The following is a 14,561-nucleotide window of genomic DNA, read 5'->3' as shown; positions in this document are numbered from 1 at the left end:
TGATTTTTTAACCAAAAACTATCTACTATTGATCTTACCCCATTCCTAAGAGGACTGTAACGGGCGTGCATAAGAGCACAAAAGTGTCTACCGTTCCCGTCCTATTGTTTCTTTTCATTATATCCAATTAATATAGTTATTACATACTTATGCTCATATATATGCTTATATATTATATAGTTATTTCATTTCATGTTAGTGCCTATATATACTGATATGACAAAAAAAAATTAAAAAAAAAATCAAAGAGAGAAGCAACCTACAACTAAGCAGAACTTTCCTAACTGTGTGAACAATTAACCAGTGGAATAACTTGTCTCCAGAAGTTGTGGGGTGCACCATCACTGTAGGTTTTCAAGAAGAGATTGGAACAACCATTTGTCTGAAATGGGATAGGATTTCCTACCTGAGAAATGGTTTGGACTAGAAGACATCCAAGGTCCCTTCCAACTCGGTTATTCTGTGAAAAGCAGCAACTCCAGTGATCATGTTTAACTGCCTGTTTCTTTTCCTGCTTCCTCCAGAAGAACATTTTAGAGCCAATGCCTGTGATAAACTGTGCTGGTCACCCAGACAAGAGTGTAGCTAAAAAAGCTCTCAGGACCTTCAGTTCCTCTTCCAACACCTCGATGTTGACACCTATGGATGCAAGGCTGTCAGTCTTATTCCGCTCCTGTTGAAATATTTTTCTGACGTAAGACAACCAAATCATGACAAACTGGTTTCCCCCATCTCTCTCCCTTCCTCCCACCCCTCTCTCTCTCTTTTCTCCCTCTCTCTTTCTCCCTCTCTCTCCCCCCTCCTCCCCTCTCTCCCTCCCTCCCTCCATCTCTCTCTCTCTCAATTGGACTTTGTTTTACCCTGAGGAGGTTTCACTTCTCATCCAATAAGCTTCCTCAGTTCTGATTAGATGACTTCAAGGAATGTAAATCTTTCCATCCTCCACCATTCAGCCAGAACTGAAGAAGCTTCTTGGATGAGAAGTGAAAGGTCTGGAAGGTAAAACAAAGTCCAGTTGCATTTTTCAAAAGTGAGTTTGTGGCAACCATGACCTGGATGATTGAACATCTCCATGGACATTGAACTGGGAATAGGTGTGCTCTGAACTTGTATGTTCTCCTGCAAACTTAAAGAAACTTCTGCATGGCAGCCACCAACCACCCCAAGGATCCAACAGTTCAGCATCGAGCTACATCGATTTTCTGCTATTGGAGGGATAAACCTGTTTCTCTTCCTTCGTAGGAAGACACTGAACTGTGAAATACCTCCATCACTATTTTTGGCAAGCTCTTGAAAGGGGTGAAGGAGACACGCAATAATGTGACCGAAAACATCCTGCACAGCCTTGTTCCCCTCATCCTACAGCTGGCAAATGGCCAGATCAAAGAGGTGAGTTGAAGGGCTGAGTAACCTGAGCTCCTGGTCTGTTCATGCTCCCTTCTCAATGACACCATTCTGTATCCCCATCTTCACTCTGAGCAACAGTGGTTGTATCATGTGGAGACACTGGAGAATGCAAAGAGATTCTGGACAATTCTGAAGTTGTGGGGTCCTTGGTGATCTCTGAACTTGGTTGTTTTCTTGCAGACCTTTAATGACTCAACAGGGTGACACCATCAGTAGGTGGGAGGGCAGGGTTTTATCTCTGCTTAATGCCCTATCGTTTTGTTGTAGGTGTAGGTTTTCTGCTTGGTCATTCTTTGATTAGGGTATTGTTTCTGCTTGATGGTTTGCCTAGTACCAATAGAAGAGAATCAGGGTTGAATTGTGGGGTACTTGGTGCTCTGAGCTTGGTTGTTTTCTTGCAGGTGTTTCCTTATTCAACTAGACAAGATCTTCAGTGCTAGAAGGAAGTTGGGTTTGTGATGATGAGGAGGAGGAGGAGGAGGAGGACTGTGGGGTCCTTTATTATCTCTGAGCTTGATTATTTTTCTTGCAGATGTTTCCTTATCCAACTAGGAAACCTTATCAATGGTAGAATGGAGTGGGGTTTATGTAGAGGAGGAGGGGGGGAGGGGGAGTTCCCTTGCTTGGAGGGACGACTTTTGCTATTCTAAAGGTGGTGGGTAAATCCTCTTAGGTCCTAAAGGTCCTGCCCTGTCCTTAGAATTTGAGTGGGAGGATGTAAATTCTTTTTTTTTTATAAATAATTTTTATTTCCATTTTCCAACATCATATTTATGTGCAAACTATTATCCATCATTAATCATTAATTTTCATTTATTACTGATTCAGGCCTGCCCGATTGCCACTTCCTTTCTTCACAACCTCCCTCTCTACCCTCTACTACTTTCACATCCTTCATCTCCTTCGCTTTACTACTTCCTCTCCTCCTTCTCCACTCCTCCCTTCTTACCCTATCTAACCTTCTTATTCCCCTCCTCCTTCTCTACTCTTTCCTACCTACTTTCTTCCCTCCTTCTACTTCTCTCTCCTTTTCTTTCTGAAATGGCAGTCGAGCATCCCCATTATCATTTTAAATTTTATTTTCATATCTTCAAAAATTACTGTACATTAATAATCAATCCATGTATCATTTCCCCCCCTTTCCCCCCCTCCTCCCCCTTCTCCCCCCCCAGACTTCCCAGAGCAAATACTGGGTATTATGACCAACAATCACAAGCTAAAATATACAAAATATACATAACCTCCCACCTTTAAAAATTTTAAACTTTAGATCCCCTCACAATAAAAATAGAGAGATAGGAAAGAATAATAAAAAGAAAAAAAGAAAAGAAGCAATACCAACTTCACATATTACTTCTTCTTACAGTCCATTTTTAAAATTAATCCATCTTCTCAAATTCAATTTTTTTCCCACTTGTATATTCCTTCAAATTTCATAAGTCCATTTCTCAAATTACAGTCCATCTTCTCGAACTCAAATTTTCATCACTTATATATTTCTTCCGTTGCCATAACATTTAATGTCCGTTCTTCTTAGAGTCCATTTTAAAAATTAGTCCATCTTCTAAAATTCAAATTTTTTTTCACCCACTTGTATATTCCTTCAAATTTCATAAGTCCATTTCTTAAATTACAATCCAACTTCTCAAATTCAAATTTTCATCACTTATATATTTCTTCAATTGTCATAACATTTAATATCCAATCTTCCAATACTACTCAATTAAAACAAATAATCATTTAAACTACATCCACAATATAACAGTAAACAGTTAAAATCATTACATCCACATTATCTAAATTCATAAATTTCACTTTCCATCCGTCACAATTAAATAATATCATCCCATAGATTTATACCATACAAATAGCAAATAATAAAAATCCTATAATTTATATCCTGAACAAATCAATTCCAAAAATTAACCATAATCATCATATTCACATCTTAAACATTCCTCCCCTCTCCCATTCTATTTTCCATCATTTCCAAACCAATTAACTTAGCTTCTAACAACAAAGGATTCCCACTCTTTAAAACATTAATATAAAAATGTCTCGCTTTCATAACTGAATTAAGAAAATACTTTCTGCCTCTAAAATTCACTGACAAACCCATTGGAACTTCCCATCTAAAATATATCTGATGTTTCTTAAACTCATCCACTAAAAAAGCAAATTCTCTTCTCTTTCTTAACATTTTAGGAGGAATTTCCTTCATCATTTTTATATCTTGTCCCAATCTTGTCCCAAGGCTTGCAAAATTTCATACCTAACCTTTTTAGTTGTAAAATAAATAACCACATCCCTCGGTACTCTATTTTGTCTTGCCCACCAAGAATTAACACGATAAATTCTTTCAATATTAATCTCAAAATCTTCCGGCTCCACACCCTTTATCTGAGCAAAGGCTTGCGTAAAAATCTTTTAAATTTTCCTTCCTATTTTGCTTCAAACCCCTCACCCTTATAGCATATTCCATTAATCTATATTGTAATATTACTCTTTCTTCATCTGCCCTATCTACCTTTGCCTGTTTATCTTCCATCTTATTATCTAAATTCCAATTGTTTTGATTTTTTTGAATTTCCTCTATTTTCCTTTGCAACTCTAAATTAGCTTTATTAATTTCTGCAAGATCATCCTCCATCTGAATACAAGAGCTTAATATTTGCGCAATTGCATCCTTTACCATTTTCATTTCCCTCTTCTGCTCTTCCACCACTTCCTTAAAATCCAACATCTCTTTCTCTACTTCATCAAATTTTTGATCTATTTCTAAAAAATGACTCTCCAAAAACTCCTGTGAAGAATTTCTTAATTCCTTTTTGATTTCTTCTTTTAATTTTTGAATCTGAACTGAAGAAATTTCAAAGTTTTTAATGACTTTTGGCACTATTTGCTTAAAATCCATTTTAAAATTAGTCCATCTTCTAAAATTCAAATTTTTTCACCCACTTGTATATTCCTTCAAATTTCATAAGTCCATTTCTTAAATTACAATCCAGCTTCTCAAATTCAAATTTTCATCACTTATATATTTCTTCAATTGTCATAACATTAATATCCAATCTTCCAATACTACTCAATTAAAACAAATAATCATTTAAACTACATCCACAATATAACAGTAAACAGTTAAAATCATTACATCCACATTATCTAAATTCATAAATTTCACTTTCCATCCTTCACAATTAAATAATATCATCCCATAGATTTATACCATACAAATAGCAAATAACAAAATCCTATAATTTATATCCTAAACAAATCAATTCCAAAATTAACCATAATCATCATATTCACATCTTAAACATTCCTCCCTCTCCCATTCTATTTTCCATCATTTCCAAACCAATTAACTTAGCTTCTAACAACAAAGGATTCCCACTCTTTAAAACATTAATATAAAAATGTCTCGCTTTCATAACTGAATTAAGAAAATACTTTCTGCCTCTAAAAGTCACTGACAAACCCATTGGAACTTCCCATCTAAAATATATCTAATGTTTCTTAAACTCATCCACTAAAAAAGCAAATTCTCTTCTCTTTCTTAACATTTTAGGAGGAATTTCCTTCATCATTTTTATATCTTGTCCCAATCTTGTCCCAAGGCTTGCAAAATTTCATACCTAACCTTTTTAGTTGTAAAATAAATAACCACATCTCTCAGTACTCTATTTTGTCTTGCCCACCAAGAATTAACACGATAAATTCTTTTAATATTAATCTCAAAATCTTCTGGCTTTACACCCTTTATCTGAGCAAAGGCTTGCGTAAAAATCTTTTAAATTTTCCTTCCTATTCTGCTTCAAACCCCTCACCCTTATAGCATATTCCATTAATCTATATTGTAATATTACTCTTTCTTCATCTGCCCTATCTACCTTTGCCTGTATATCTTCCATCTTATTATCTAAGTTCCAATTGTTTTGATTTTTTTGAATTTCCTCTATTTTCCTTTGCAACTCTAAATTAGCTTTATTAATTTCTGCAAGATCATCCTCCATCTGAATACAAGAGCTTAATATTTGCGCAATTGCATCCTTTACCATTTTCATTTCCCTCTTCTGCTCTTCCACCACTTCCTTAAAATCCAACATCTCTTTCTCTACTTCATCAAATTTTTGATCTATTTCTAAAAAATGACTCTCCAAAAACTCCTGTGAAGAATTTCTTAATTCCTTTTTGATTTCTTCTTTTAATTTTTGAATCTGAACTGAAGAAATTTCAAAGTTTTTAATGACTTTTGGCACTATTTGCTTAAAAGCCATTTTTTAAAAAAAAATATAACTTAATAACGGACCAAGAAAAAAAAATTAGAAAAGAAAAATTCAAAAAACTTTTCTTCTAAATCACTATAATCCCAAAGAAGAAGAAAAAATATAATTCATAAAATTCTCGTTTCTTCCATTTAGTCAGTATCTTCCTATATATCTTCTATTTCGACACTAGCTGTTAGTAAGCATTTCTTTAACTTTCGTTTTCAGTACACACATTCCACAAAACCGCCATTTGCTTTCTTCTCTCCTATCTTCGCAGCAAATATATCCTCAGGGGCTTGCAGTCTTCTTACAAACAAGTGCTAGAACTCCAGTTTCTGCTCCGTCCACTCCATCATAAATCAATTCCTGCCGTGGAAATTGGACACTTTGTTTGTCTGCCATAAAGGCAGATGCCTCCCCCAGCCAGGAGCTTATCAGGCTATGGAAGGAGAACTCCCCGCAAGCCTCAGAAGCTTCTGTGGCTAAATTTGGGTGTCTCAACTTCAGCCTGAATGCTCATCTCTCCCTCTTTGCCCAAGGGAGAGAATTCCAAGCTGTCGGACCAAGATTTACGATGTCCTGACAGCTCTACAGACTAGGGAGTTAGCAGCCTAATCAGAGCTGCTTCTCCATGAAGCAGAGCCATACCGGAAGTCCGGAGGATGTAAATTCTTAATCCCATCAGGTCGCATCCTGGGGGAGCTGTGGCTGAAGGCCAGGCTTTCTGTGAAAGGATACTGAATGAAATGCTCCAGTTTTCTCCATAGATGCAAAAGTATCTCATTCATAAAATTTAACTGTTGGAGGGACCACCTGGAGTGTTTTCCTGGTAGTGTAGAGAAGGGAATGAATTTATCCTAGGAAAGCCTCATTTACTCTCTGTCTCTGTCTCTCTCTCTCTCTCTCTGTGTGTGTGTGTGTGTGTGTCTGTGTGTGCTGACTTCCTACAAATTCTAAATTATGCTTCTTGATGATGCAGACCAAGGAAACTTGGAATTAACAAATCATCCTGAGCTCTAATAATCAATTCTTTTATTTAAGGGGGAAGAAAAAACGGGAGGCCAATTTGTTGTGGTGGTGGTTTGTTTTGCATTGTGTTTTGTGGTTGCTGCACAAGCCGCAAAGTGCTATCCTGAACAGCAGTGGGAGGCCGATTGGCGTCAGCACAAGCCTGGGCTTTGCAGGGGGGTATCGGCTGAATAATTGACACTAATTCTTGTTCCTTTGTTTGATTTAGCACCACACTGCAAGCAGTCAAAAACTTGATCATGTATACCGACTATCAGGAGGAATACAATGATTTGGGGATACTAGGATGCTGGGAGATGCTGCTGACCCCTGACAGTGTGTTTGAAGCCATTTCCCACCTGATCTGATAATTAAAAGTCAGAAGGGCTTGGCTACAAGTGACAGTGGATGAGAGAGGGAAGGGATGGGAGAGGGAGAGGAAGAAGAACAGGCAGAGAGAGAGAAAGAGAGGGAGAGGGGAAAGAATGAAGGAAGGGGAGAGGGAGAGAGAAAGTGGAAGGGTTAGAGAGTGGAAGAGAGAGGGAGGGAAAGAGAGAGAAGGAGAGAGGAAGGGAGAGAGGGAGAGGGAGAGAAAAAAGAAGAGGCAGAGAGTGAAAGAGAAAGGGAGAGGAAGGGTGAGGGGGAAGAGGGAGGAAAGGGGAGAGGGAGAGAGGGAGAGGGAGGGTGAGCGGGAGAGGGAGGGGGAAGGTGAGATAGAGGAGAGGAGAGAGAAAAGGGGAGACAGGGAGAAAAAGAGAGGGAGAGGGAGAGAGAGAGATGGAAAGGGAAAGAGAAGGAGAGAGAGAAAGAAGGGGAGAGGAAGGGGAGAGGGATGGAGGGAGAGAAAGTAAGAGAAAGAGAAAGAGAGGGAGGGTGAGAAATTCTCTAAATGGAGTAATTCATTGAATAATTCATTTATCGGTAATTCAGATAATGATTTCTCTAGTTTGGTGGTGTCTCTTCTACAAATTTCTGTTTTCTGTTCTCCAGGAATGGATGACACAACCATATCCTCTCATTCAAATATTCAGTGTTCGAGATCTGGGGTACCTTCTTCAGCACTCCTTCAAGGTAAGAGATGGGATGTAGGAAGTGAGTGGCTTTCAAGGTAGTAGCAGGCCTGACCTCCCTCTCTGGGAAGTCTACAAGGCTGGGAAGAATAGAAAAAGAAGAAGACAACCCCCAGAAAGAAGATGGACTTAGCTAGAGTGGTGTCTCTTCTACAAAGATGGGTGCACCCTGGAAGATCTGAAGGATCAAGTAGATCCTCTTGGAGGACATCTGAAAGCAGAATGAGAAGCAAAGGATGGAAACTAATCAAGGACAGAACCAACCTACACCTAAGGAGAAATTTCCTGATTGTGAGAACAATTAATATTGGAACGACTTGCCTCCAGAAGTTGCGGGTGTTCCATCACTGGAGGTTTTCAAGAAGAGAAACCTAAACATCCATTTGTCCAGAATAATCTAGGGCAGTGATGGCGAACCTTTTCGGTACTGAGTGCCCAAACTGGAACATGCATGCATGTCAGCGCACCGGAGCACTGGAAACCCAAAGACCAGCTGGCTGGCGTGCACATAATGGCCATTTTTGGGGCCATTTGCAGGCCATTTTGGGGCTGTTTTCAGGCTGTTTTTGGCCCGGAAAATTGTCCCAAAAACGGCCAGAAAATGGCCCGAAAAAGGCCTGAAGATGGTCCAAAAAATGGCCTAGTTTTTGGGCATTTTCCAGGGTGTTTTCCAGAGCTCTGGGGCCCACAAATACCAGCTGGCCGGCGCACATGTGCGAGCCAGAAACCATAAGAGCAGCTGGCGATGGCATGCATGCCCATAGAGAGGGCTCTGCGTGCCACCTCTGGCACGCGTGCCATAGGTTTGCCATCACAGGTCTAGGGTCTCCTGCTTGAGCAGAGGGCTGGACTAGAAGACCTCCAAGTTCCTTTTCAACCTTGTTATTCTATGTTCTGTGGGTTTCTATGTGTTTGTCATTATCACTACTAGACTCGGAGAACTCCAGTGATCATGTTTAACTGCCTGTTTCTTTTCCTGCTTCCTCCAGAAGAACATTTTAGAGCCAATGCCTGTGATAAACTGTGCTGGTCACCCAGACAAGAGTGTAGCTAAAAAAGCTCTCAGGACCCTTCAGTTCCTCTTCCAACACCTCGATGTTGACACCTATGGATGCAAGGCTGTCAATCTTATTCCGCTCCTGTTGAAATATTTTCCTGACGTAAGACAACCAAATCATGACAAACTGGTTTCCCCCATCTTTCTCCCTCCCTCCCCCTCCTCTCTCTCTTCTCCCTCTCTCTTTCTCCCTCTCTCTCTCCCTCCCTCCCTCCATCTCTCTCTCTCTCGATTGGACTTTGTTTTTCCCTGAGGAGGTTTCACTTCTCATCCAATAAGCTTCCTCAGTTCTGATTAGATGACTTCAAGGAATGTAAATCTTTCCATCCTCCACCATTCAGCCAGAACTGAAGAAGCTTCTTGGATGAGAAGTGATAGGTCTGGAAGGTAAAACAAAGTCCAGTTGCATTTTTCAAAAGTGAGTTTGTGGCAACCATGACCTGGATGATTGAACATCTCCATGGACATTGAACTGGGAATAGGTGTGCTCTGAACTTGTATGTTCTCCTGCAAACTTAAAGAAACTTCTGCATGGCAGCTACCAACCACCCCAAGGATCCAACAGTTCAGCATCGAGCTACATCGATTTTCTGCTATTGGAGGGACTAACCTGTTTCTCTTCCTTCGTAGGAAGACACTGAACTGTGAAATACCTCCATCACTATTTTTGGCAAGCTCTTGAAAGGGGTGAAGGAGACACGCAATAATGTGACCGAAAACATCCTGCACAGCCTTGTTCCCCTCATCCTACAGCTGGCAAATGGCCAGATCAAAGAGGTGAGTTGAAGGGCTGAGTAACCTGAGCTCCTGGTCTGTTCATGCTCCCTTCTCAATGACACCATTCTGTATCCCCATCTTCACTCCGAGCAACAGTGGTTGTATCATGTGGAGACACTGGAGAATGCAAAGAGATTCTGGACAATTCTGAAGTTGTGGGGTCCTTGGTGATCTCTGAACTTGGTTGTTTTCTTGCAGACCTTTAATGACTCAACAGGGTGACACCATCAGTAGGTGGGAGGGCAGGGTTTTATCTCTGCTTAATGCCCTATCGTTTTGTTGTAGGTGTAGGTTTTCTGCTTGGTCATTCTTTGATTAGGGTATTGTTTCTGCTTGATGGTTTGCCTAGTACCAATAGAAGAGAATCAGGGTTGAATTGTGGGGTACTTGGTGCTCTGAGCTTGGTTGTTTTCTTGCAGATGTTTCCTTATTCAACTAGACAAGATCTTCAGTGCTAGAAGGAAGTTGGGTTTGTGATGATGATGATGAGGAGGAGGAGGAGGAGGACTTTGGGGTCCTTTATTATCTCTGAGCTTGATTATTTTTCTTGCAGATGTTTCCTTATCCAACTAGGAAACCTTATCAATGGTAGAATGGAGTGGGATTTATGTGGAGGAGGAGGAGGAGGAGAAGGAGGAGGAGGGGGCGGGGAGTAGTAGTTCCCTTGCTCGGAGTGAGGACTTTTTCTCCAGAAGCTCTGTCACTGACCTTGGTTCTCAAGGTTGATCCCGGAAATCATTTGTTTACTGAATTTGTTTCAGGTCTCCAGGATCTGCAAAGCGATTGCAAAGCCTTGGTGGCTCAAGTTGCAGCCGACTCAATAGAAGAAATCTTTCGGCAGTGTGCCCAATGGATCAACCCGGATCTTATTAGTACTCAACTCCTCTCCAAGTCATTAGGTGCATCTCTGGGACCAAGCAATAATAGTTTAATAGTTTACTTTATTGTGATGGCACCTTGTAAAACGAAATTAAATGTATATTATACATTAAAAAAACTATAGAAATAAAAAAAATGCACCACATTCTGTACAATTAAATTGAAAACCCCTGATATTTCATTAGTGTTGCATTTCACAGTAGAATTCAATATAGTTACTGCTCTGGGATAGAAGCTGTTTTTCAGCCTATTTTTCCTGACAGTCTGCCAGATGGTAATAGTTAAAAAAAAAGGAGCCCCAGGATGAGTTGTGTCTTTAAGGATGTTTTGAACTTTCTTAAGGCAGCGGGAGCTATAAAGCACTTCCAAAGAGGGGAGAGGGCAACCAATGATCCTCTGGGCACCTCCCTTCCAGTTGGTCTTTGGGGAAAGCCAGCAAGTGTGAAGATAATTCTTACATCATGAAGGATACAAAGGAATGTCATGGAAGAAGGACCTGGCAGGGAGATTGTGGAAACAGGCCCTGGAGAAAGCCAGGGCAATTTAATTTCAGAGAGGAAGCCACGAGGAGGTCACAGAGCCACAGGTGCCAATGGAGAAGGGTGGTAGCAACCATCAACCATTCAATGATGTCTGGAACAACTCTGTGCTTGGTTGTCTTCCAGCAGAAATAGGAACACGTAGAGTAGGGCAGATGCAGAGAGCTGAACACTCCCCTGGGGGGAGATCTAATGCCCTCCAAAAAAGATGCTCATTATTATCCATATAGATAGAGCATTGAATAAAAGCCTTCATGAAAACTTCTGGATCCCAAATGCATCTACCCATGGGCCCTGATTGCGTTTGGAAAGCATGCGACGTTTGTCAACTTAGTTTATTAAGCCAGAAGGGGGCTGAGTACTGGTCCCCTCCTAATATCTGTTACAGGTAGTCGTTTCAACTTTCAGCCATGAATGAGCCTGGTGTTATAGGTTGTAAGTTGTGCCAGTCATAAACCAGATCACCATGGGTCCGTGATCGATGTTATGACCTTTCAATAGATTAAGGGAGTCGTTCAAAAATACAGATATTGTAAAAATCATATATTCATGTGCCACTCCTAGGGAAAATTGTTTTTAAGAATAGAAGATTAGAATAGAGCTGGAAGGGACCTTGGAGGCAGGGGTGAAATGCTACTGGATTGGACCGGATCGCACGATTCGGTAGTGATCATGGCCGGTAGTTTGGTGATCTGGTAGCGATGGCAGAACAAAGCTCCACCCACCCCCCTGGGTGTCATTACTTTCTGGTTTTAACCAAGAAATAATGTATTTTGTTTGTTTGTTTGTTTGTTTTATAAAAAAAGTTTTATTTCCATTTTCCATCAACATATTCAATGTACAGTCTCTTATTCAACATTAATCATTAACTTTCATTTGTTACTTATTCGGGCCTGCTCAGCTACCACTTCCTTCCTTAACACAACCTTTCCTCTTCCCTTCTCTACCCTCTTCTACTTTCTCCATCCTTCCTCTCTTTCACTTTTCTACTTCCTCTCCTCCTTCCCCACTCCTCTCTTCCCCCCTTTCTAACCCTCTCTCTTTCCCCTTCTTCCTCTCCTTTCCCCCTCTTCTACCTCTCTCTTTTCCTACCTACTTTCTTCCTTCACTGTCTTTACTCCTCTCTCCCTTTCCATTCTCTTCTGAAATGGCAGCTGAGCAGCCCCAATTTCATTTCAAATTGTTCAAATTATTTCTATTTTTTAATTACATATCTTCAATCATTCCTGTACATTAATAATCCTTCATCTTCCCCCCCCTCTCCCCCTCCCCCCCCCTCCCCCCCCCGAGACTTCCCAGAACCAAGTACAGGGTGTAAAGTTAACAATCATAAATTAAAATACAACATCAATCATAATCCATAGTCACTCCTCACCCTTTGTTTTCTCAACTCCTCTCCCAATTAAACATATAAACTAGTATAATACAATTCCTAAATTCACTCGTAAGCTATTTGATACTTTTTAGTCTGATACTTATTTTGAATATAATCAATCCACATTCTCCATTCCGATACATATTTCTCTTGTGTATAGTCTTTCAAGTACGCAGAGATTTTAGCCATCTCTGCCAAATTTGATACTTTAAATGTCCATTCTTCAATTGTAGGCAAATCTTCTTTCTTCCAATATTGTGCAATCAAAAGTCTTGCGGCTGTTACTAAATTTAAAATCAGTTTAGTCTCTATCACTGTACAGCCCATGATTATTCCCAGTAGAAACAACTGTGGAGTAAATTGAATCTTCTTTTTCAAAATATTCTGCATAACCCACCATACTTTAATCCAAAATGCTTTAACTTTTTTACAAGTCCACCATATATGATAATAAATTGCGTCGTCACAATCACATCTCCAACATTTAGCTTGCATATTCAAATACATACATGCCAACTTTTTAGGATCCAAATGCCATCTATAAAACATCTTATAAAAATTTTCTCTCAAGCTTTGTGCTTGTGTAAATTTAACATTCCTCACCCAAATTTTTCCCATGTTTTCAACATTATAGGTTGTTGTATATTTTGTGCCCATTTTATCATACAATCCTTAACTAATTCCGTTTCTGAATCTATTTCTACCAGTACATTATACAACCTCTTAATATGCTGTTGTCCTTGATCTCTGATTTGTTTTACCAAACTATCCTCATTTTGCCTAATACCCATTTTCTGGTCTATTTTCCATCTAGTTTGCAACTGCCCACACTGAAGCCATGTATAGTTTATCCCTTCTTTCCCCATTTTATCTCTAGATTTAATTGTAATTTCCCTTTTCCATAGAAAGAAGTTCTTTATAAATAATCACCTCCATTTTTTGATATATATTTATATTCTCTATCATATGTCTAGGGATTGCCCATATTGGTATTTTACCATCTAACTTATATTGATATTTCTTCCATACGCTCAACAATGCATTTCTGACTATATTACTTTTAAAAGTCTTATCAGCTTTCTTATCATATAATAAATAAGAATGCCATCCATATAACAACTCATAACCTTCTATATTCAGAATTCTTTCTTCTGTTAAGTTAAACCAATCACTAATTAATGAAAGAACAACAATTTCAAATTAGGCATTTTTAAACCCCCTCTTTTACCTATATCTTTCATTATTTTTAACTTTATTCTCGGTTTTTTACCCATCCAAATAAAATTACTAATCCCTTTTTGCCATTCTTACAAATTTGCATCCTTTTTAAGTATTGGTATCATTTGAAACAAAAATAAAAACCTCGGCAAAACATTCATCTTTATGGCTGCTATTCTTCCCAACAAAGACAATTGTATCTTTTTCCAGTTCTCCATTTCTTTCCGTACTTTCTACCACATTACCTCATCTTCGGGAGTGCACATGCACTCCCAAATCTGTAAGGAAGGTAAGTAGATTTCACCCCTGCTTAGAGGTCTTCTAGTCCAGGCCCCTGCTAAAGCGGAATAACGTATACCAGTGATGGCAAACCTATGGCATGTGTGCCGGATATGGCACGCAGAGCCATCTCTCCGACTACACGAGCCATCACCTGTTGCTCTTCTGGGTTCTGGCATAGGCGTGCACGCTGGCCAGCTGGTCTCCGCGCGTGCGGGAGTGCCGGAAACAGGAAAAGTAGCTCCCTGGCGTGTATGTGCATGCTGGGAAACTGAGCTTCTGTGCTTGCAGGCCAGCTGGTCTTTGTGCATGCATGCGTGCCAGAAACCAGGCGACCAGGTGACTGGCGCACATTCACATGCTGGAAACTGGAAGCTCAGCCTCCTGGTGCTGCCCCGATTTTTCTTCTTCGCATTGGTGCCAGGATGACCCCATGTGCCAGTTCCGACTACATCGCAGGCCACATCCATCCCAGGGGCCTTGAGCTTGATACCCCTGCTGTAGAGCATGCATTGAGTTAGCAGGTGAGCCCCACGATTTGGAAGGGTGAAGAATTTGCATGTTGGCAGTCTGGGCAGTGCAGATCTGGGAAACTAGGTGAGCATGCTTCTTTAGATGTGAGGGATCCTTTGTTTTCTCTCAGCATGGTGGTTTTCTTGCAGACATTTCATGACCCAACTAGGT

General features: G+C 40.1%; 1 long non-coding RNA gene across 1 annotated transcript; it reads left to right on the top strand.

Moving 5' to 3' along the window:
- The first annotated feature begins 557 nt into the window (after positions 1-557).
- Positions 558-10,419, top strand: LOC131198687 (uncharacterized). The gene is made up of 6 exons (XR_009155138.1): positions 558-694; positions 1,243-1,389; positions 7,674-7,754; positions 8,743-8,913; positions 9,441-9,587; positions 10,349-10,419. It is a non-coding gene; the product is annotated as an uncharacterized LOC131198687 (long non-coding RNA).
- Positions 10,420-14,561: the final 4,142 nt, after the last annotated feature.

Source organism: Ahaetulla prasina, chromosome 4, assembly GCF_028640845.1.
Source record: "Ahaetulla prasina isolate Xishuangbanna chromosome 4, ASM2864084v1, whole genome shotgun sequence".
Classification (NCBI taxonomy): domain Eukaryota; kingdom Metazoa; phylum Chordata; class Lepidosauria; order Squamata; family Colubridae; genus Ahaetulla; species Ahaetulla prasina.
The sequence above is the reverse complement of the archived record's forward strand: the minus strand, read 5'-3'. Positions and strand labels throughout refer to the sequence as shown.